General features: G+C 38.2%; 1 protein-coding gene across 1 annotated transcript in view; it reads left to right on the top strand.

Moving 5' to 3' along the window:
• Positions 1-1,082: 1,082 nt before the first annotated feature.
• LOC135083359 (zwei Ig domain protein zig-8-like) overlaps positions 1,083-23,302 on the top strand; it is a 190,914-nt gene continuing 168,694 nt past the window's right edge. Inside the window, exon 1 of the mRNA XM_063978096.1 lies at positions 1,083-1,335. The gene's annotated coding sequence lies outside the window, so the exon portion shown is untranslated. The remainder of the gene's footprint in view (positions 1,336-23,302) is intronic.

Below are 23,302 nucleotides of genomic sequence, written 5' to 3'. Positions count from 1 at the left end.
GCCATTGAAAGTTAAATGGGCTTTTTAAGGTTCAAGTATTGATTTTTCTGGATAACGTTTTGTCCTGATTGAAAAAGTTTTATATTGAGTGTGATGCGAGAATAATAAATTTAACGAAACAAAAAACTGTTATTAAGAATGGATAGATAACGTTGGAATTCTTGGAACAGTTTTGTTGTGCAGTTACTTTAAAATATAGTTCTTAAGGCTACATAATATCAACTTCTTAAAGGCACTTATTATTTGACCAGAAAACCAAACAAAGAAGTGTAAGTAAAATTGTTTTAGTAACTTTGCAAAGAACAGCTATAGGTGACTGGTTGATTCAGCCTGCAATATTATGTTTAGCAAGTTAAAAAACACATATAATGTGTTTATAATGAACAATTGTGTTCTAAGCCTCTAATAGATCATCACAAAAATATTGTATTCGTATCAAATACAATATTTTCATCAAGATTTCAGAAATTTCTAGAAAATTTTCATTGACGTTGTTCAGATTGTAGCCAGCAAATAAATTTTTCAACGAATTCAGGTTCTTCACTCACATAAAGACGCACCTTTATGAGTACCTACCTATATTTTCTTTTCTCGAGAAGATAACCCCAAAACGTCTTGATTATCTAAGATGAAAACATTATGTTCAGTGATTCCAAAACACGTGGTAAAATATCACAATCTTCCGAGCAAGGCCTTACAATAAGGCATTCCTTGAAGGGAGGATCACATAGGATTTAATGAAAACCCCATTCCGAAAATTACCTCTTTTGTCGACGACACAGTGGATTTATAATCTGTCCTCTCACATCAGTATTTAAATATCGCCAAACACGATTTTATTTTTCAGAGGTTGCGCGCATGCGTTGTACGTTCCGAGTTTTCCCCGGGTGCGCACACAGACGCAATTGTAGGTGATACAGTATCACACTCGCGCAAATCTTATATCACAACGGCGCAAAATCGTCCGAATCACGCACACACAGGCATCTCCCCGTGAGAACACCGTTCACGGATAGGGGTGTCTCACGCATACTAAAACAGAATCAACCCTGGCTCTAGACCACACGTCAGTTTAGCGGCAACCGTCGTCTCGGATGGACGTCGCGCGATTTTAATTCGTTCGAAAGACGATCGCGGCAAATTCAATTCGGAATACAAAAGTGATAACGGCTTTACGAAGACATAATAAGCAATAAAAGAGTTTATTGGATCGTGAAACGGATTGTGTAGTCACTCGGATTGAGTTTTGGAGTGAAGTGGAAAAAGTGAGGTTGATACTTTGAAGTGTTGAAGGAAGTTTTGAGAAGACCTTAATGTTTGTTGGATAATTTTCAGGTAATTTAGAACTAACTTATTTACAACTTTAGCGATAATGTTGACCAGCGTACTTGATAAGTTAGAAGCTCATTAGAGAGTTAATTAATTTTTCAAACACTTCATCGTGAACGTTAATGAATTAGGATGATTAATAACGTCCGTATACTTTGTCAGTTGCGTTTCCTAGAAAAGTTACGGGAACAGGAAAAACGTATTAGTAATCAGCGAATATATCGAAAAGTTAGATTCCAGCTATTGATTTATTAGGAGCACTTGTTCCAGAAATAATAAGATGTATTTTTTACGTGAAAGCTCATCTTGACAAAAAATAATATAATAGGCAAAGAAATACTTGCTTTAGGATTTTCTTAGTGAAGACTTTTTGTTATAATTTAAACGTAGTGATAGGTAAATACGAGTATAAAATATGCGCATAACTACTCTCAGAACCGAAATTCTTGTGCAACGAGTACAACTGAAGATATCGGAACTTTTCCAAATTTTCCCATCTTATTAGGATAATAGTGATTCTTTTATTAAGGTTGAGATATCACGCTGCTGGACAGGTTTTATCCAAATCTAGAAGTGTCATTGACAATGTCAAATCAATAAAATAAATATAACACTATCTCTAAGCATGGTATGCGACAAAAAATTAAGTACTTTTTGTAAAAAATATATTTTATGGGCTACTCATTTTATGGAAGTATGTAGGTACGAGTATATATGGGGGCATGGCAGTGCCGCCACCAAGTCGAGTACCATCCTTTTCTCGAAGCAATTCAGGCCATTTTCGATTAGTTTTTCAAAGACATAGAAGATATTCGCATTAATCTTTAAAGATGAGATATTCTCTAGCTACTTTTGGACAAATCAAGACTATCAAATCAATCAAGTGAAAATGGCAAAAAAAATCACAAAATTGATTTGATTTATCTGGCCGTCTGGCCACTGTGGAGAATATAGGCCTAATTCTCCATTTGTCTCTGGTGAATTAGAGAGGGTCGTGCTCCTGCAGTGGAGACTAAGGCTCAGTTGCACCAACTTACTTTCACCGTAATTTTAACAATAACCGGTGCTTTTTGTATGGAGTTTGACAGATTTTTCCTTTTGTCATAAAGTAAGATGGTGCAACCCACCCTAATAATAATTACTGATTAAAATAGTAAGACACGGGTCTTAACGCGACGTTTATTAATGAGTTTCATTATGTACTCACGGCTTACCTACTATTTAAATGGAACGCGAAATTTTAAAATCATAAATAATTACTGATGATTTGATTTTGATTTGGAGAACATCCAAAATTCCCAAGATACTTATTCGGAAAAATTTGAAGCACCAGAAATTCCCAAGATCATAGATGTTCGGAAAATTGCATTTCCCCACGTAGCTAGGAGATCACTACGCCTCACAAACGACGTTACGCAGTCTAACTGCGTCTGGCTAGGAGTTTAGGACAGTGCCGTTAATTGTGGCTAGAGCTAGACTTAGGCTGGGTTGTACCATCTTACTTTAACTTTGACAAACGTCAAATCTGTCAAACTCCATACAAAAAGCACCGGTTATTGTTATTGTTACGGTTAATATAAAGTGGTGTAACTCAGCCTTAGGGTGTTGCCTGCCTTGAAGGTAAATGTTGATATTTGTCTCAATCTAGTTTCGACAAGATTGAAAAAATATTGTTGCATTTGAGCAGTACAATCAATCATTTTTGTTTCATCTATACCTAAAGCAACATACTTACTTAAAATACAGAATACACAGTTAAAATGAATTGGCTACTTCTTATTATATCTTTTAAGCTACATGAAGGATTTTTAATGCACTTTCAGCAATAGATAGTGATTCAAGAGAGGGGTTTATACACAGATAGCACCTGCGCGAAGATAGGGCGGGTCGCTAGTAAAATATGAAACAAAATCATGTTAGTTATGTTACGGTCAAAGTGATAAATGTGAAAATTATGAATAATCGCCGGTTATTATGAGTAATCACCGCATGATTTGGTAAATGTGATTAATATGAGGTCATTTATGTGTGTATAAAACTAAATAGGCGGCTTAGGGGTGGCCCAAGGGCCACCCCAGCCGCACCTTAACCTATTTTTCACTTTAAATCAAAACATTATGTTATAGGCATCATGGAAAAGTAATATTATGCAAGAAACATTACAAACTCATTATGCCAAATTATATTAATATATGATATCAAAACGTTCAAAAGTTTGGCTGTACACGAGCACGTACACAAATGTTGTTCTCTTTTATGAAATTTGTTAGTACTAAGGTTGAATTATTAAATAATCACTGTTAAATGTGATTAATTTATCACTTTTACCGCGACTGTCGGTAATTATTCATAATAACCGGTTATTATTAATAATTTTCAATTTATCACATTAACCGTAACAGTTATAATATACAACTGCTTGACCGATTTTAATGATCTCCGATGGTCGGAGCGTCTTGTTGGATTTCTTTCCGCTTCGAATAGCAGAATATCTTTAAAATATCGGAAGAAAATGTTATTTTTCATGTTTACCAGCTGGTATTAGAATAAATCAATACGTCATTAGACAAATTGACTTGGGAAAGCAATATCCCGTTATTTGTCAATTCGAATGAAATACAATAAATCTATATCTATAGAAGCGAAAGGTCACTGACTGACTGACTTACTCACTCATCACGAAATCTCAGAAACTACAAGTGGTAGGAGTCTCAAATTTTGCATGGGAGTTTCTTTTCGAACGTAGGTGCTCACTAAGACAGGATTTTGCAAAATTCAACACCTAAGGGGTAAAACGGGATCCACGCGTACGAAGTCGCGGGCGGCTGCTAGTAGAAACATAAAATACAAAGGAATAAGTCTTGACATAATATTGTTTTATTTCTTACTTTATCGTGACTTGGAATCCGTCTATAGTAGATCATACGCCGCATTATCCTTGGAAAGCCGAAAGCTTTTACAAGCTCAGCTAAGCTTATTCGCTTCATATTAAAGACTTTGACCATATTTTCATAACACGAACTTTATTTACTAAGGCTGGGTTACACCATCTTACTTAAACTTTGACAAACGTCAAATATCTGTCAAACTCCATACAAATAATACCGGTTATCGTTTTAGTTACAGTTAAAGTCAGGTAGTGCAACTGAGCCTAAATCCTTATTGCACGTAAAGTTTACAAATAGTGGACTAATCCCAGGAGGCATTGTCTACTAGTTAACTATAGGTCAAGGAAGATAGGCAGATCTCTAAAATGTTTGCATAAACTGGCTTCCAATCAACGAGTCAGATATTGGAAACCGAACTGCAATTGTTTGTATTCGCTATCAATATTTTGCGACAAAATGCTAGTTCGAATTATAGTGACTGAAATTATGGTGAATCAGAAAATCAGCAGCTAACAGAATCTGTACTAATATTATAAATGCGAAAGTAACTCTGTCTGTCTGCTTTGCTATCACGCCTAAACCACTTAACCGTTTTTGATGAAATTTGGCATAGAAATAGTTTGAGTCCCGAGAAAGGACATAGGATAGTTTTTATCCCGGTTTTTGAAACAGGGACGCGCGCGATAAAGTTTTTCTGTGACAGACAAAACTCCACGGGGGCGAAGCCGCGGGCGGAAAGCTAGTAGTGTAATAAAACGTAGTTTAATATGCGAAATACTTTGAAAATTTATCTGTTAACAACATAAAGGCTGAGTTACACCAACTTACTTTAACCGTAACTATGACCGGTGTTTTTATGGAGTTTGACAAATTTTTGACGTTTATTATAAATTAAGATGGTGCAACTCGGTCTTCGGTGTGCTTGAAATGACAAATTCGTACGTCTAGACTGTATTTTTTGGGACACTGAAAACGGAATATTCGTGTGAACGTTATTATTAAAACACGACGTATACTACTTAGCAGTTCATATAATTTCAATCGACTGGCAATAGACCCTATTACAAACTTGGACAGTACTATTACCGTCCAAATGATAAAAAAAACCGGCCAAGTGCGAGTCGGGCTCGCACAGCGAGGGTTCCGCCGTACAAACGTAGCGGTTTACAATTTATGACGTATTAAATCAAATTACTTACTTGATTCCGTTGCGAGTAGTGGCGAATTTCAAAATATGCGGTATGATTATTTTTTATTTATTTATTTTTCCTATATTTGCATTATAGGTAGGTACCTACCTCAGCGTTTTGAATTTTTGCGTTGATTTAGAATTTCTCACAGTTTAGAGGCAATTAGATTAAAGAAGTGTTTGATATGAATTTCAACTTTAATATCTCTACGCGTTCATGTGAAAAAGGGTAGGTAGTAAGTTTATAATTATTAAAAAAATATTTTATGTCATGTAAGCAAAAATAATATTTTAAATTTTATATAACTTCAAATTTATCATTTTCGCAATTTTTCCTTTATATGTACTATATAACGTTGCTTCGTGCCGAATTTCAAGATTCTGAGTTCACAGGAAGTACCTTGTAGGTTTTGATTCCCTAGCGTGTGACGGAAATTCGTCTAAGGTGTCGGTATAAACTGCTGTATCTTTTGATCGCGTTAACTTAGAAGTTTGATTTTTTTACTTCTTAAAGGGACAATAGATCTAGGTATTTGGTGTAAATTTCAATTTGATACCTTTATTCGTTCGTGAGAAATAAGGTAGTAAGTTTCATTTTATTAAAATATTTTTATTATATTATATAAGGTGTTATTTTTTATACTGATCATACTTTACCAACGCATCTAATAAAATCATACAAATACAACCCAAGTGTTTTTAAAAAAAAATTCAGGCTAGTTTTCGAGTAAAACGACAAAGAATGTTTCGAAAAAAATAAAAAATAAATCATCCTTTGAGCGCGGTGAGTATTCGTTTACGCACTATCGTAGTAGCCGGCCGAGGGCAACGACCGCTGCCACGTGCCGCGCCGCGTGAGTCGGCCATATTGATATCGCTGCCAGTCGCTCCGCGCCCACAGCCCGCGCCGAGCCGCCGATCGGCATGCGGGAGCGCAACAACATAAATAATCGTCCCAGTCCGTCCAATGCGCCCAAACGTATTGCAGTGTATGTGCGAGTTATTACAATGCCGCGCTTGATCAATAACAAAACGCAGCAGGTGAAATTATGTTTCGGGCACACTAACTGGCCGACGAGAAACATTGACGAGTCGAAAACCTTCACACCTTGCTTGTTTGGAGCCGCGCAACGCTTCAGGGAGCGCAGCCGTATCCTGACTTGACGAGATCCCGTGCGCTTCGAGGACGAAGTTCTGGATTTCAATTTCAATCACCGGCACAGTGCTGGCGGTACCCAGATGCGAGCGCCGCAGACGGCGGCTTTTGCGTAAAAATACGGAATGCCTTATCAAGGAGTTGTTGCCAGAGGGCCACGACCGCGACCGAGTTCTATCGATGGTTATTGCGGAAGTCTACCTAGGTACATACCTACAGTGTGATTTGGACAGATGAGTGCTTGTTTACGCGAAAGGGACTTTTTCCGTAAAAAAGTTAGTGCGCGAATTGTGAATACAACATCCGACGTGGTGTCTAGTGAACAGCAAGCAAGTGTGCAGCCCGAAAGCATTACCTCAATTCGATCGTGGCTAGATTAGACAGTGCAAGACAGTGTTTACGTGAACATTCAACAAAGGCTTGACGTTCAAAATGTATTGTGATTAGTGTAATAATAACCTAGGAACTTTAAATAACAACATTCAAAATAGGTAAATGTGTGAATAAGTAAAATCAATGAATCTAAAGTGTGATGGCAAATCATAATTTAGGAATTAAAACCAGGAAAATTGATCAGTGAGTTTTATTTACAACACCTATTCATATTCAATATTAGGGTGCATTTCCACTGAAGCGAAGCGAAGTAGTCATAGGTATGTACCTATCAATTTTTTATTACGTCTCTAAATAAATTGCGTAGGCATTACGAAACCGTAGATATTGAATTCCAATTTCTATCCTTTTTTAAATTTCTAGTTTAACGCGGATGATTCGCCTCGGTTCGTTGGAAAAGTCCCCCGCTTTTACACTAATGAAAATACACTTATTTACCTACTTATGTGGCTAGATTTTGTTTCTCCCAGCGCGTAGTACCTATTAACATGACGTAACATCGTACATACTCACGAGTGATAATTTTTGGTAACGTAGGTTTAGTGTAATCTAACCTTTATGTGTGTGAACGTTGAATGAACGCGCTCGGCCATTGTTCGTACGCGTATGAATGAAATGAGTAAAGAAAGAGAGAGAGGCAGTGAGTGAAGACAGGATGGTTGTAAAAATAATATCTTTTTTTTGTTAGGAAAAGTAAAAACAAAAACTAGCCTGAATTTTTTTTTAAAAACACTTGGGTTGTATTTGTATGATTTTATTAGATGCGTTGGTAAAGTATGATCAGTATAAAAAATAACACCTTATATAACAAAAAAAATGAAATTTTCGCAATTTTTCCTATATTTGCATTATATGACAATGCTTTATGCCAAATTTCAAGATTCTGAGTTTACGGGAAGTATCTTGTAGGTTTTGATTCCTTTGCGAGTGTCGAAAATTTGTTGAAAATATCGACATAATCGGCTGTATCTTTTGATTGGCTTGGCTTAGAAGTTTGATATTTTCACAGCTTAAAGGGACAATAGACCTGAGTGTTTCATGTGAATTTCAGCTTGATACGTTCACGCGTTCTTGAGATAAAGGGTCTTGACAGACGGACGGACGGACAACAAAGTGATCCTATAAGGGTTCCGTTTTTTCCTTATGAGGTACGGAACCCTAAAAACAAAATGAAACCTCTTCCATTTGTTGGCAGAATCGCACTTTGCCAACTTCAAAGTTGTTGAAACCAGATTATCATAATAATATCTTGGGAATGATATGGCTTAGAAGCCTGCCCACGCTACGTCTTCCAGCCCGTGGTCGCCACTCGAGAACTTTCCTGCCCCAACGGCCATCGTCTCTACGAGCTATGTGCCCCGCCCACTGCCACTTGATTTTAGCAATTCTGCGAGCTATGTCGGTTACTTTGGTTCTCCTGCGGATCTCCTCATTTCTGATTCGATCACGCAGGGAAACTCCGAGCATAGCCCGCTCCATCGCCCTTTGGGTGACCTTGAGCCTTCTTATGAGGCCCATAGTAAGCGACCACGTCTCAGATCCGTATACCATCACTGGCAACACGCATTGGTCAAATACTTTCGACTTAAGACACTGCGGTATTTCGGACGTGAGTATATGGCGAAGCTTCCCGAACGCTGCCCATCCGAGTTGGATTCGACGATTGACCTCTTTCTCGAAGTTGGACCTACCTAACTGGACTGTTTGTCCCAGGTATACATAATTGTCAACAACTTCGAGTGTAGAGTCTCCAACCTTCAGAGGAGTGGGTGCAACACGGACATTAGACATGATTTTTGTCTTGTCCATGTTCATTCTGAGGCCCACTTGTTGAGAGGCTCTACTGAGGCCATCGAGCATTGTGCCTAGATCCTCCAAGGTCTCAGCCATGACTACGATATCGTCCGCGAATCGAAGGTGGGTGATGTACTCGCCGTTGATATTTATGCCAAATCCGTTCCAGTCCAGAAGCTTGAAGACATCTTCCAGGGCGGTGGTAAACAGTTTTGGAGATATGACGTCTCCCTGTCTTACCCCTCGCTGCAACTGGATAGGTTTCGAGTCCCGATCCTGGAGGCGGACCGACATTGTGGCGTTTTTGTACAAACCCCTTAACACTTCGATATATCGATAGTCAATTTGGCACCTTTGGAGAGACTGTAGCACTGCCCAGGTCTCGACCGAATCGAAGGCTTTTTCATAATCCACAAACGCCAGGCAAAGTGGTTGATTATACTCCTCGGTCTTCTGTATAATCTGCCTTAGCGTATGTATGTGGTCTATGGTACTAAAGCCTTTTCGGAAACCGGCTTGTTCGGGAGGCTGGAAGTCGTCGAGCCTGCGAGCGAGACGATTCGTAATGACTCTCGAAAACAGCTTGTAGACATGGCTCAGAAGTGAGATGGGTCTATAATTCTTCAACAAGGTTTTGTCACCTTTTTTGAAGAAGAGTACCACCACACTTCTGTGCCATGTCGTAGGCGTTTTTCCTTCGAGGATGACGGAATTGAACAGCTTCTGAAGAGCCCTTAGTACCGGCGTTCCGCCTGCCTTCAAAAGCTCAGCCGTGATTCCATCATCACCCGGTGCCTTGTTGTTCTTCAGCTGTTTGAGAGCCATTCTAATCTCGTACAGACTGACGTCCGGGATATCTTCGGTATAGTGTCGGGTCAGTCTAGCTCTTGGGTCTTCGGCTAGATTTGTGACAGGTGCGCGTACAGTCGTGTATAATTGTCCGTAGAACTTCTCAACCTCTTCCAATATCTCCGGCCCCGACGAAATGGCTCTGCCATCCTCTGTCTTCAGCTTGGTCAGTTGACTTTGGCCAACAGACAGATCTCTTGCGAACACTTTAGAGCCTTTGTTTCGCTCAATCGCCTCTTTAATACGGTCTGTATTAAATTGGCGTAGGTCGCGAGTCAAAGACTTGGAGATCTGTCTGTTAAGGCGCCGATACTGAGCAGCATCTTCAGAGGACTGCAAAACCAAGTTCCGTCTCTCTTCCATGAGTTGATTGGTGAGGTCAGAGATCTTTTTGGTTCCTTTTGAACGACGGGTTTTAAAGAACTTAGACCCAGTCGTTTGGACAATTTCCACGAACCTGTCATTGTATTCGTCCACATTTTCGCAGTCTCCTAGGCATTCGAAACGATTTTGCAACTCGAGCTGAAAGCTTTCGGGGTTTTGGAGTTGGATGGGCGCTGGGCGGAGCGTAGACTTCATCAGTCGACATCTCTCGAGCTTGGGTCTGATATTCAATGTGCCTCTTACCATTCGGTGATCGCTTCCTGTTTTGACCGAATTGATCACAGAGACATCATTGAATATATGCTTCTTCGTCGACAAGATGAAGTCTATCTCATTTTTTGTAGCGCCATTGGGATGCAGCCATGTCCACTTTCGCTGTTTTGGCTTTCTGAAGAAGGAGTTCATCATAAAGAGGCCCTCCTTCTCCATAAAGCCAGCCAGCAGTTGGCCACGTGCGTTCCTCTCTCCATACCCAAATTGCCCCACTTTCGGCTCATTATCGCTTCGTTTACCTAGCCTCGCGTTGAAGTCCCCCATCACAACGGTAAAATGGGACCGGGAGCTATGTATGGCTCTGGAAATATCCTCATACATAGTCTCCACTTCGTCGTCGGGGTGTTCCGTGGTCGGTGCGTATACCTGTATGACCTTCAGCGAATACCGTTTGGTGATTCTGAGTATCAGGTACGCTACCCTCGCCGAAACACTCTCGATCTGGACCACGTTGTTGACAAGGGACTTGTGGACGATAAACCCGACACCACCCTGGGACTGCTGGTCGCCCTCCCGGTTATAGAGCAGGTTTCCGGATTTGAGAATTATGGTGTCCTCTCCCTCTCTTCTCTGGAAGACGTAGCGTGGGCAGGCCTCCTACTAGGTGGACCGACGATCTGGTAAAGGTCGCGGGAAGAGCCTGGATGCGGGCAGCGCAGGACCGTTCATTGTGGAAAACCTTGGGGGAGGCCTTTGTCCAGCAGTGGACGTCATTTGGCTGAAAAGAAAGAAAGAAAGAAGAAAGATCTTGGGAATGTAAACCCCACTCGATAGTTGTCGGTGAATTATGCAAGTTCTGGATCTGAAGGACTGTAAAAGGTACAATCGTGGTTTTGACTAAAGGAGTCGCATTTGGGACTTTAATAAGTTTAGGTAAACTAAGGCTTGACTAAGTTGCACCATCTTACTTTAACTTTGACAAACGTCAAAAATCTATCAAACTGCTTACAAAAAACATTTTTTTTTATCCACAACGAGGAAGTTATGTTTTATGTATTGGTTATCGTTAAAGTTCCCGTCAAAGTAATACGTAATTTTGAATTCGATGAATTTTTTATTTTAACCATTGTTTGACCTGGAAATATTATTTTCAGTCTGTTCCACTTTGTAAAAATCTTTCGGTCTTGAAATACTCATAAATCGGTATAAATAAACAGAAAGAAATACTTTTGCGCTAATTGGAGTAAGCTCTTTCTATCTGTTTTAACTTTTGACTTCGATCGGACGGTTGATGTCATATTTACGTCTTTAAAATCTTTTTGACTAGTAGGACTTCACTCTGATTTGAGAGAGAGAGAAAAAGAGAGAGAGAGAGGGAAAGACAGAAGATTTAGTTCTTACAAACTTTTGCCCGCGTGAGTTTTTGGTCAGTCACAAAAACTCTTAGGCTGGGTTGCACCAGCTTACTTTGACTTTGATCATATTATACCTTTACTTTCTAAATGTCATCTAAATCGGTTCAGTGATTGGAGCGTGAAAGAGTAATGAGTATGTTTTCTAAATAAAGAATTTATAAATAAATAAATATCCATCCATCTATCTTGGCTATGCTTGGCGTTCGTGGACTATGAGAAGGCCTTCGATTCGATTGAGACTTGGGCAGTGTTACAATCTCTCCAGCGGTGCCGTATTGACTATCGGTATATCGAGGTGCTGAAGTGCTTGTACAAAAACGCCACCATGTCGGTCCGAGTACAGGAGCAGAGCACGAGGGCGATTCCACTGCAGCGAGGCGTTAGGCAGGGAGATGTTATATCTCCGAAACTGTTCACCGCTGCATTGGAAGACGCTTTCAAACTCCTGGAATGGAAAGGATTCGGCATAAACATCACTCACCTTCGGTTTGCCGACGATATTGTGGTCATGGCAGAATCGTTGGAAGATCTTGGCACAATGCTCGAAGACCTTAATCGAGTTTCCCAACAGGTAGGCCTGAGGATGAACATGGACAAAACGAAGCTTATGTCGAATGTCCATGTTACGCCCTACCCAGTTTCAGTTGGGAGCTCAATTCTCGAGATTGTCGACAAGTATGTCTACCTCGGACAAACGATCCAGCTAGGTAGGTCCAATTTCGAGAAGGAGGTCAATCGTCGAATCCAACTCGGCTGGGCAGCGTTCGGGAAACTACGCAATATCTTTTCGTCCAAATTACCTCAATGCCTGAAGACTAGAGTATAACCAATGTGTGTTACCAGTGATAACTTATGGCTCGGAAACGTGGCCTCTCACTATAGGCCTTATACAGAAGCTCAAAGTTGCACAGCGTGCTATGGAGAGGGCTATGCTTGGTGTTTCTTTGCGAGATCGAATCAGAAATGAGGAGATCCGTAAACGAACCAAAGTCGCTGACATAGCCCGACGGATTAGCAAGCTGAAGTGGCAATGGGCAGGGCACATAGTACGCAGAACTGACGGCCGATGGGGCAGAAAGGTTCTGGAATGGAGGCCGCGTACCGGAAAACGCAGCGTGGGACGTCCACCTACAAGGTGGACCGACGACATCGTAAAGGTAGCAGGGAAGCGCTGGACGCAGGCCGCTACCAATCGATCAACATGGAAAGCATTGGGGGAGGCCTATGTTCAGCAGTGGACGTCCTGTGGCTGAAATGATGATGATGATGATGATCCATCTATCCATCCAAATAATTTTCTAAGGATTTATTTATTTGATAATATTCCAATGAAATGTTATCTTCGATTTAGTGATTAATTGTAAACACAAAAAAAATTGTTCAACAATGAATTAATACTTAGGGTGAGTTGCACCACCTAATTTTAACTACAACGGTAACCGGTGCTTTTAGTATGGAGTTTGACAGATTTTTGACATTAATTGTTAAAGTTAAAGTAAGATGGTGCAACCCAGCCTAACTCTCAAACACCCAACATTAGCTTATTCAAACATTTCAGCGCATTAACGTTGACACTTCAAGCGCTGTCAAGCTAACAGACATCGTGCATGCATGTTAATAATGGAGGACGATAGCAAGATGAACGAAGCTATTCTGCCGGCTGAATGGATCGGGAACACGTTGACACCGATAAGTCAATCCGTGTTACAATTTTAGCGCGGCTGCCTCATGCTTATCAATAACTGTTGCATAATACATTGGGAATCTATACTACTCTATACTAATAATAGCTTTCCGCCCGCGGCTTCGCCCGCGTGGAATTTTGTCTGTCACAGAAAAACTTTATCGCGTGCGTCCCTGTTTCAAAAACCGGGATAAAAACTATCCTATGTCCTTTCCCGGGACGGACACGCCGAGTCCCATACAAGTTACTTTGGGCGGGTGACATTTGACGTCATGCTTAGCTTTTTCCCATACCTACAAAGATTAAACACTTGTAACCGTTTTGTTTCCAGTTCGATTTCAATAAAAGTTTTTAAAAAATTCTATGTTTTTACAAAATTCTATGTGTTTATTTATTACTCATTAGCTTTCCACCCGCGGCTTAAATTTTGTTTGTCACAGATCGTCATAAATTATAGCCTATAATGTTATTCTGGATTATGAAAAATAATACTGTAAAGTTTCATCAAAATCCGTTCAGTGGTTTTTGAGCCTATTCATTACAAACATACAAAAATAGGTACAAATCTTTCCTCTTTATAATATTAGTATAGATAACTTTATTAACGTTTAAAGTCGATGCATATTTCCTACTAAGTTGCAATTCGTGGAATGTTGGACGTTGGTGTACCTAGCGCTTGGAATTTAGTTCGGAGAATTCTTTTTTGATGTTATTATTAAAAATATGTTGATGAAAAATATCTCGTCTGGCTAACCTAATGACTGTCATTTTTGGACGACCTTACAGTTAAAACAGTTGAGTTTTATTTGTAACGAAATCATCTATCATTAAAATAATCCTTAAGATTTTCAAAAGAAATCATCATCATCAGATTATTTGGTCTCCACTACAGGAGGGCGACCCTCTCTAATCATCATCAGGTCATTAAAGGACGAAGTACACTTCGTTCGTTCGTTCGTTCGTTTCAGCCGAAAGACGTCCACTGCTGGACAAAGGCAAAAGAAGTACACTTATCAACCTGGAAAGGGATCAATACCGTATTGCCTTTCGCGAGCTGTTATGAAGTAGTAGAGTATGAAGTTTCATACAAAGACGTCCTTTAGTCTCCACTACCCTCGACCCTCTATCTCTTTATTTGCCAGAATAATATTATATCACATGTCATTATCCTTATGTGTTTAAGGTCACCAAACAATACATTGTGTTCTTCAAAATCCATCAATTGGTTTTAACACCACAATATCCCGTAATTTTACAATTGCCGTTGATTCAAGACTAAAATTGACGTCTTGACAGACGGTTTTATGACCAAACAAGCAACACTTGATATGCAAATTGAATGCAAGGGCTTACCGAGCTCGAGTTTGATTGTCGCTAACTGTGACCTAGAACTACCGTTGTAAAGTCTCAAAGATGCCTACCAATATTTTCAAAACTACACAAAACTAAAAATACTGGGATACGAGTTCGTACATACCATTAACTCTGTTTGCACGTCACTGTTTGGCAGTATTTTTTTAAATAGCAGATTATGAGATTGAATATACTAATCTTCGATTGCAAACTGAAGACATGTCAGGAGTACTGAGGCCTCGGCCATCAGATACGGGGGTGTCTGGTGGCGTCTAAAGAGGCCGCGACGGTGCAGCACGTATCTTGCGTGCCGCTCGCTGGTGGCCGAAGGCGTAACGACGCCTTCCTTGGTTTGGGGCTTCGCCTTGCCGAGCAGGGAATGCGGACGAATGCTTGAAGCAAAACGCCGATAGTGATGTCCCTATAGTGATGTCCCTTACTTACCGAGGGCAGTGTTAGGTTTTTAGCGGTTAGGCCCTGCCCTTCTGGAAGGGAGAACCCCACATAACCCACTAGCTAAGTCATTTAAAAAGACCTATCCAATGATACCCCACACGATGGGGTAGAAGATGAAAAAAAAAAATCATTCCCACTTTACATGTAGGGGAGTTACCCTAAAAATTTTTTTTTCTCAAAATTTTATTCTACCGTTTTGTTGGCATGATTAATATACATACCTCCACAAAATTACAGCTCTTTAGTGCCAATAGTTTCCAAGCAAAACCTCGGACAGACAGACAGACAGACATATCGAAACTATAAGGGTTCCTTGTTAGGACTACGGAACCCTAAAAAAATATCAGGAATACTGAGAAAATAAACATCTCTGAGATTTTAAGCAGATTATATTTACAAAATTTTCTGTTTCTATTGGCACACAATGTGTACCTATGTACTTTCTATGACATATACAATAACAGTACATCTCAGGAAGTCTTAATTAATAATGCTACGGCTTTGCTCAAAATTGGTTTCCCCGAAAACATCTGGGTTATTTCAAAACGAGGTTCTCAGCGAGATTATGAATTTTATCTTAGAATATACGCTTTGAAAAGCAAATATTCGGATCTAAACCGACTTTTACGTTCTAGGAACGACTGGACTAGCGTTTCTAGTGAATATTTTGAATTTGAAATTCAGCTAGTAGTAAATTATCTAAGATTTATTTCCTTGGCCTTTATCATCCGTATTATAAAAAAATTATAAGTGTCTAACGCTATCCGTTAGTCGAATGAGCATAAAAAACATTATTTTTTGGAAATAGGCTTTTAAAAAGCACTCTTACACGTCCCATTATTAACCCTACCACTGCTTTGGGACAATAAATGGGCCAGTGCTGAGAAGAAGCAGCGCAAGAAACTCAGTCACTATTATCAGCCTCCTTTTCAAGGGTTGACAGTCTTTAAAAATACATAGTCACAATAGTTATGCATTGAAGCAGTACTTATTTTCCTTCTTCTTTTTTTATGACTGTGTGATTACCACGTCGCCATAGCGTCATCTACACTCAACATCAAATAAACCGCACCTTCCGCGACGCGAACTTTAAAGATTTTCTTCTGACACAATCATGGTACCCCAACAATATTGGTGTTATTTGAAAGCCCAATAAATATCCTTAAAGAAAAATACATTTCATTTCTAAATAAATGATTAACATATACCATAAATGTGACTTGAAAATAGACCTCACTTTGGGCTTACCTCTGGGATCAATTAGACCAATTTTTATGGTTATAAAACCAAATAAAGATCTCACGTGTCCTCTTTAACAGATAGATAGCGATTAATCCCAACTTAACAGTTTTATAGTCATAAAAAATGGCTATAGCGTAACTACCTATTTTTTGAAGAAGTGACTCTGGATCCTTGTAAAGACACATTTTTGGGGTAAAAACCTTTCCTTTAATGAAATGAAGTTTAGAACTAGGCTTTCAAATGGTACCAATGTTGGTGGGAAGTGGGGATGCATACGTTTGATAAGTGCTTGTCGCGGGAGGTGCGATTTATTTGATGCCGAGTGTATTTTGGTTGCAACAAAAATTAAAGCCAACTCTCGAACTACACAATAGACTTATTAATTTTTGAATCTGATGAAAAATTACCATAGTTATTGCATCAGAATGTTGGCTGCTTCGTCCAAAAATTAAGTCAGCCGCCCACCATTTTGGCCCAGGCAAAGTCCGTGGGCTGGCCTAGGCAAAAGGCCAGTTAATTGGTGCCAGGGATACAAGGACTCATAAATTGTATCAGAATAAGTTAAAATGTGTAGTGGCATTAATTTAAACAGGGGATGGTATTGCCAGATAGTTCCATTTTGTTTTGGATTGTAATAAATCATGAAAAAGAAGAAACAAGCAGAATTAAAATAGTTGCGTTATTTATCTTGCCAGTTAACGTTGACACCAAAATTTAATATTTAAAATAATTCCAAATTCATCAACATTTTTATTTCAATCAAAACTGGGCTAGATTTTCATTGATTAGCTTTGAAATCAATGAATTGCCATACAAAATCTTTAAGAAAGTTGAGTTGGTAGTCGAAAGGTAGACAGGTTTTTTTTTATGATCAACTTTTAAAAATACTACAAACGGATTTTGACTAAAAATAATATAAATCCCACGTGAGAGTGTAAGCGTCTTCCTCGTAGGTAAATGAAATAAAAAATAACCCATATTGTGAATAGCGACGTAAATAAAAATCCCCAGATATTTTTTGCCCATTTCAAAAAACATTTTTGATTCGTTCACATGTAAATAGTACAAATAAAACTGATAAAACACAGTTTTGAGCCTTCGTGCAAATACTGCTTTGACACTGCTAAAAGTGTTATTTCAAAATAGTGTCCGTGTAACGGGACTGGAAAAATACAAGTCAAAAAGAAACGTAAACCAACAAATATCGCAAAGTTCGTTATTTGGTGGGTCCAGTGTTGCAGGCTGTTTGTATATCGATAGTCGATAGTTTATTTTATCGAAACATATTTTATGTGGGCATTAATCTCTTGTAAAACTTGGTTAAAATGTGTGGCTTGGTTGTTTCGTTACTCAAGTAACTATTGGCATAAAATTAACATCTAGTTAGTGGACTAATGACTTTCAGTTCATAAGCTCATACGTCACTCGAAATGGCCAAGCATTTGAAAGAAAGAAAGAAAGAAAAAATATTTATTTCGTATCAAAAAGTAATTTGACATTTGACTAAAGTATAGGATTTGTAGAGATCTTATGACTAGGATTCACTTAGAACGTTATCATGGCAGTTAGGAGCTAAGCTCTCCTTAGGATTTGATAAGAATAGGTAGGTACTCGTCTTGGTGTTAATTTACATGAAAATGTATTTGGTAGGGTTATTTTGAACAGATAGGTAATTATTGATATCTTTCGACCTTGAAGTTAATGTATTTATCTTTTATGTATAAAGATTTCACTTACGCAATAAAAGCAAAATATCTTTCTAGACTCTTTTCAGTAGCATCTCTAACCTGTTTTTCGAGCAATTATCGATTAATCGAAAGTATTCCCACAACACTAGCTCGGTTCCAAACAAAAACGAAGATACGCATATATGGGGCGAGTTTGGCAGCTACGGACCCGTTCAACGAAGTGCAAAGGGCCCTAAACGGCGTTATTTATTCATATAAGCCATGGCGTTTGGCCAAACGGATTGTGGTAACTCTAAGCCCGGCTCCCGTTGATGTATGACAGAATCTAGCTTTTGGGGTTATTGGTGATCGATAGGGTTGGATTTTGGAATAGCTTAAGGACTATATTAGACAATATGACGCAGTAAACTATATTGACTATTTGGTATTGACTATCTAGCTTCTATAAGTATGCATCGTGCGGTCCACACAGCTTAAGACCGCAGTCTGTGGAGGAACACTAGTGATCGCGATCCTCAACAGTGAGGGACTAAGGAAGAACAAGCTTTGGCATGTAGCTTCGCCCTCGTGGATAAAAGGTTTTGATAAAAAAATATATAAGCTATTCTGCTGATACACGTAACTATAATAAACTGAATTTTGGGTATAAATTCTCATCGCACTTAGTTTTGATCCCAGCGAGAATTTAACTGTGTTATTTATTCCACGTGTTACATGTCACATAATTTTAAGCTCTGTTTCTTTATGGTAGGTAGACGAGTTTAAACTCGTACTCTTTAATGTGAGTCAATACAATTTTAATTACATAATGTATTTCGATTGACCTTTATGGAATCAAAAACGTGACTCTACCTTCAAATTTTCCATCTGACCTCATTTCTTGGCTACCTTTTAATTTGATTGCTTCTTAAGAAATTCGAAACGGGTAATCAAATAGTTGATTTCGCTAAACATTACAACGGAGTGTTTACTGTTGTTCACTGTTTGAGCTCAGTCGCTAATCGTCTGGAAATCGATACCACAATCTAAGCCAGCGGTTCTCAATCTGTAGTTCTAATCCACAGAGTTGGCAAGTGGCTCTGTGGCTCACCTGGTAGAAAAGTTAATGATTTCAAACTTTTTTTATCCACAACGAGGAAGCTCTTGGCCTGTATCTCACCTGATGGTAAGTGATGATTTGCTATGGCGGATCTAAGATCATAGTAGACTTATAAACTCGGAAAGGGATCAACGCCGTATCGCCTTTCGCAAGCTGTCATCGCCTTTTGCGTGCTGTCAACCCCGAGGCGAGGCGTTTACGTTACGGTGTGATGCGAATAAGCGTGCGTTGCAGTATGGAGTTTTATACAAAGAATACTGACCGCCTCGACTTGATAAGGTTACGATCGCTTTCCGGGTTGATAACTTTTAATGTGCTACGTCCTTTAATAGCCGCCTGAAGGCAAAACTGTAAATAAAATTCGCAACTGTTGTTTTGCTTCTTTGTAAGTGTAGCTCATGAATAGTTTATACTTACTAACAATATTAAATCAATTTAGGCATGCTGCGGCCCAACACACTTTCCTCAGAGATTTAGTATTGTATTCTGTATTTGCATTGAAGAAAAATCTATGGATATAATTTATTGAAATCAATTTACAAATGTACAAAATCAAAGAAAATTGCATCTGTCTTTTTTTTCATTTGGCAAAAATAACGATACAAAATATTGACTGTGTCATGGAAATGCCCTGGACCTTTACGCTAAAAATCTAAGGATTAACTAAAATCTATGACTTAAATAACACAAGTTTGAGTACCGCTGATCGAAATCTATTCCCCCAAGACTGTGGCTTCGAAATGAACTGAGGTTTATTATTACTGTAGCGTTTAGGTTTACGTAGTACCGTTTGTAAAATAGCTGAAATACAGAGCTATGAACTGCTAGTGTAAATCGAGCTTTACGGGTTTGAGTTACGGTACAAAACTACTTCAAAGTAACCACGTAAAGGGTTAAGAATAGGAACATCAACACTGATGAGTGTTGAAGCTATCAAACTTTGAACTTTACTCAAATGTCTTAAGATTGAAATCCAATTAAGGATAAAGTACTATGATAAAGGATTGAAACAAGAACACTCAAATTACTGGTTCCCTTCAATGAAATTCCTGTAAAGCGAGGGTTTGACGCATGACTGTTAATAAAACTTAACACTGTAGGTACATAAGTGTAGTTAGAGTATTCCAGGAAGATATAGTATCTTAGTTACCAGAATTAGTTTCGGTTCTTAGTAATAAACTACACATCCGAAACTAATAAAATCTTGGAATTACAAAGGATAATATATTGTAATCTTATTACAAATCTTGGAACTAATAATTACCTAGTAACTAATTAATTATAAATTATTAGTAAGAAATATCTTTGTCAACTGTACTTGGAATTGTTTATTACGAGTAGAACCACAGAATAATAATAAGTACTACCACAGAATAATAATAAGTACTACGTACAGAAGTTTTACTTCGCGAAGGTATTTAAAAAAATGTATGCTCAATGTCATTAACAATATGGTGTAATTTAGCCTGTCTCAAGAGTCAAGCACCATTTTGTTGACAAACGTCAGTGATCGGCACTGCGCCGAAGCTATAGGGCTGACTTCGGTAAAATGTTGTGACGTGAGGTGCCAAACTGCGGAAAATGGCGAAGGAAATACATGATTAATTTAGCATGAATTATCATGAATAATATTAACTACTTACTTACCTCTCAGTGTCTTGAGGCAACATAGAAAAGTATATTCTGTGTTTTTGTTATTATTTAGGCAGTTAAATACTGCACAGTATTTAGTACACCATTTTCTTTATTATCTTCCGTCATACACAAAGAATACGCGTGCGTGAGTCAATGTTCGCTCGTATGTGAGGCCTTGTCGAATAGTATCCTGTAGGTGGGCCATCGTGCGTGTTTTGTTTTCGATGTAAACTCGCGGAGATGAACAGGCCTGGTACTACGTACAGAAGAATTTCTTCGCGAAGGTATTTAAAAAAAAAGTATGCTCAATGTCGTCAACAATATGGTGTAATTTAGCTTGTCTCAAGAGTCGAGTACCGTTTTCTGGACATACGTCAGTGATCGGTACAGCGCCGATTCCATAGGGTTGACTTCGGTAAAATAATGTGTGACGTAAATGCCAAAGTGCGGAGAATGGCGGGGGAAATACATGATTAAGCATGAATTATATTTTGTGTTTCTATTATTCAGGCAGTTAAAATACTGAACAGCATTAATTACACCACCGTTTTTTTTTCTACTTTCCATCATACATAGTTTATTGTCTTTACAATGCAAATGGGTGAAGAACACACGTGCGTGCGTCAATGCTCGCTCGTGAGTGTCCTGTCGATTAAATATCCCAGTAGGTGCCGTCGCGCGTGTTTTGTTTTCCATGCAAACTCGCGGAGATGAACAGGCCTGGTAGAACCAAGAATCCCTTTAACCTGCTTCATGGATCTTCCTAGATTTAATAGGAAACTTAATAATTTTATAAAATCTGAGGTTTGTTTGTGGATGTATGGATTGTAACTTGTATGCTAAAATTATTTAACGGATTTAAATGAAACTTAACAGTATTATTGTGTAGACATCAAAATAACAATTTATAGGGAAAACCCTAGTTAAGATTAAATACAGCTATGTTTATTTATCCACTAGCTATCGCAAAAATAACCTAACCTAAATAAATTTGTATTATTTGTCCTCAAATAAAGCTTAAAAATTCCACATTCCGTTTCAAACAGCCATGTTTGTTTTTGTCGTGGAAAAATAAAATATCTCACATTTTCAATTTTCCTGTTAACCCAACGAGCGAGCCCTTCACTTAAATTTTTAATTCAAGATCAGTGCGGGGCGATGGAGCATTCACACTTGGTGTTTGCGTTCCGTATTGTTGCGTCATTTCAATATTGACTTTTATGGAATTCTTTCTCGGAAATATTGTTAGTGACATTTATTTTAACCCTTAAGTAACACCGTGGGGTAATTTTTTACCCCAGACGTACAAAAATTGGCATATCTTTTTTTCCGGTGAAGCTAGAGCAATATCGTTTTGTGTATTCTCAATGCAGAGCGTGCGCTTTAAGCTCGTAGACGCGGGATGTGAAAAAAATAATTCGTTTGGCTTTTACAGGTAGGTGGGGTAGAAATTTACCCCAGGGTGTTAGTTGCGCATGCTTTAATTTATCATCACCTAACATGTAATTAATAGATTTTTATGATATTTAAACAAAATGAATAAATATTTATATACCGATCAAGTAGCACGTTGTTTCGAGAATGCAGAGAGATAAAAAGACCTTGATTTACATGATACTTTTCGAACTTTGAAGACATCCCCTCAGAACAGAGCGTTCATAAATTCGACACAGAATAAAATTATAGAACTCTAAAGTTATAATTACGTAATAATTCAGTGTGTTTGATGTGTTTTGAAAATAATAATTAGGAATAAAATAATATAAAAATGAATTTCTCATAATTTTATAAAAAAACTTTTTTTTTATTTTGCTTTGTTATAAGTCCAGAAATTTTCGTTTTATTCACGTTTGAGTTTAAAATGTCTATAAATCAGCTATTCGATGTCCGATTAGTGTAAGTTTTTGGTTCCCACAATAACTTTCTAAGATTTTTCTAGAAGACCATTGTAGACACTAGTTAGTTGCAAATGAAAAATTCTTTGTTTTTTGTTATGATTGATTTAAGATATTTCTTTACGCTAGATAGACGATGTTTTAAGGCAATCGTATAATTTAGTGAGCCCGCTAATACATATAAATCACAAATTGAATTTATTTTCAATATTTACCTAAAAATTTTCAATTTCCGTTTGGGGTATTTTTTTTACCCCAGGGTGTTCAATGTGTAACCAAAAATAAGGATGTTACTTAAGGGTTAAAAGTGAGTTTAATACAGGGTGGAAACGTTAAGTGATCTCACGCGATTATTTCTAAACTATACAAGATATCGAAAAACTGATTAATGATTCTGAAAGTGCTTCACAAGCTCTTTCAAACGGTACCAATAATAGGTTAAATGATAAACTGGATATATCCGAAAATTTAATGTTTCCAGCTTCCATACATTTAGTAAAACCACAAAATATTAAAAACTATACAAGATATTCAAAAACTGGTTACTGATCCTGAAAGTGCTTCACGAGCTCTATCCAACGATACCAATAATAGGTTACAAAATAAACTGGATTCATCCGAAAATTCAATGTTTCCAGCT

Source organism: Ostrinia nubilalis, chromosome 23 (assembly GCF_963855985.1).
Source record: "Ostrinia nubilalis chromosome 23, ilOstNubi1.1, whole genome shotgun sequence".
Lineage (NCBI taxonomy): Eukaryota > Metazoa > Arthropoda > Insecta > Lepidoptera > Crambidae > Ostrinia > Ostrinia nubilalis.
The sequence above is the reverse complement of the archived record's forward strand: the minus strand, read 5'-3'. Positions and strand labels throughout refer to the sequence as shown.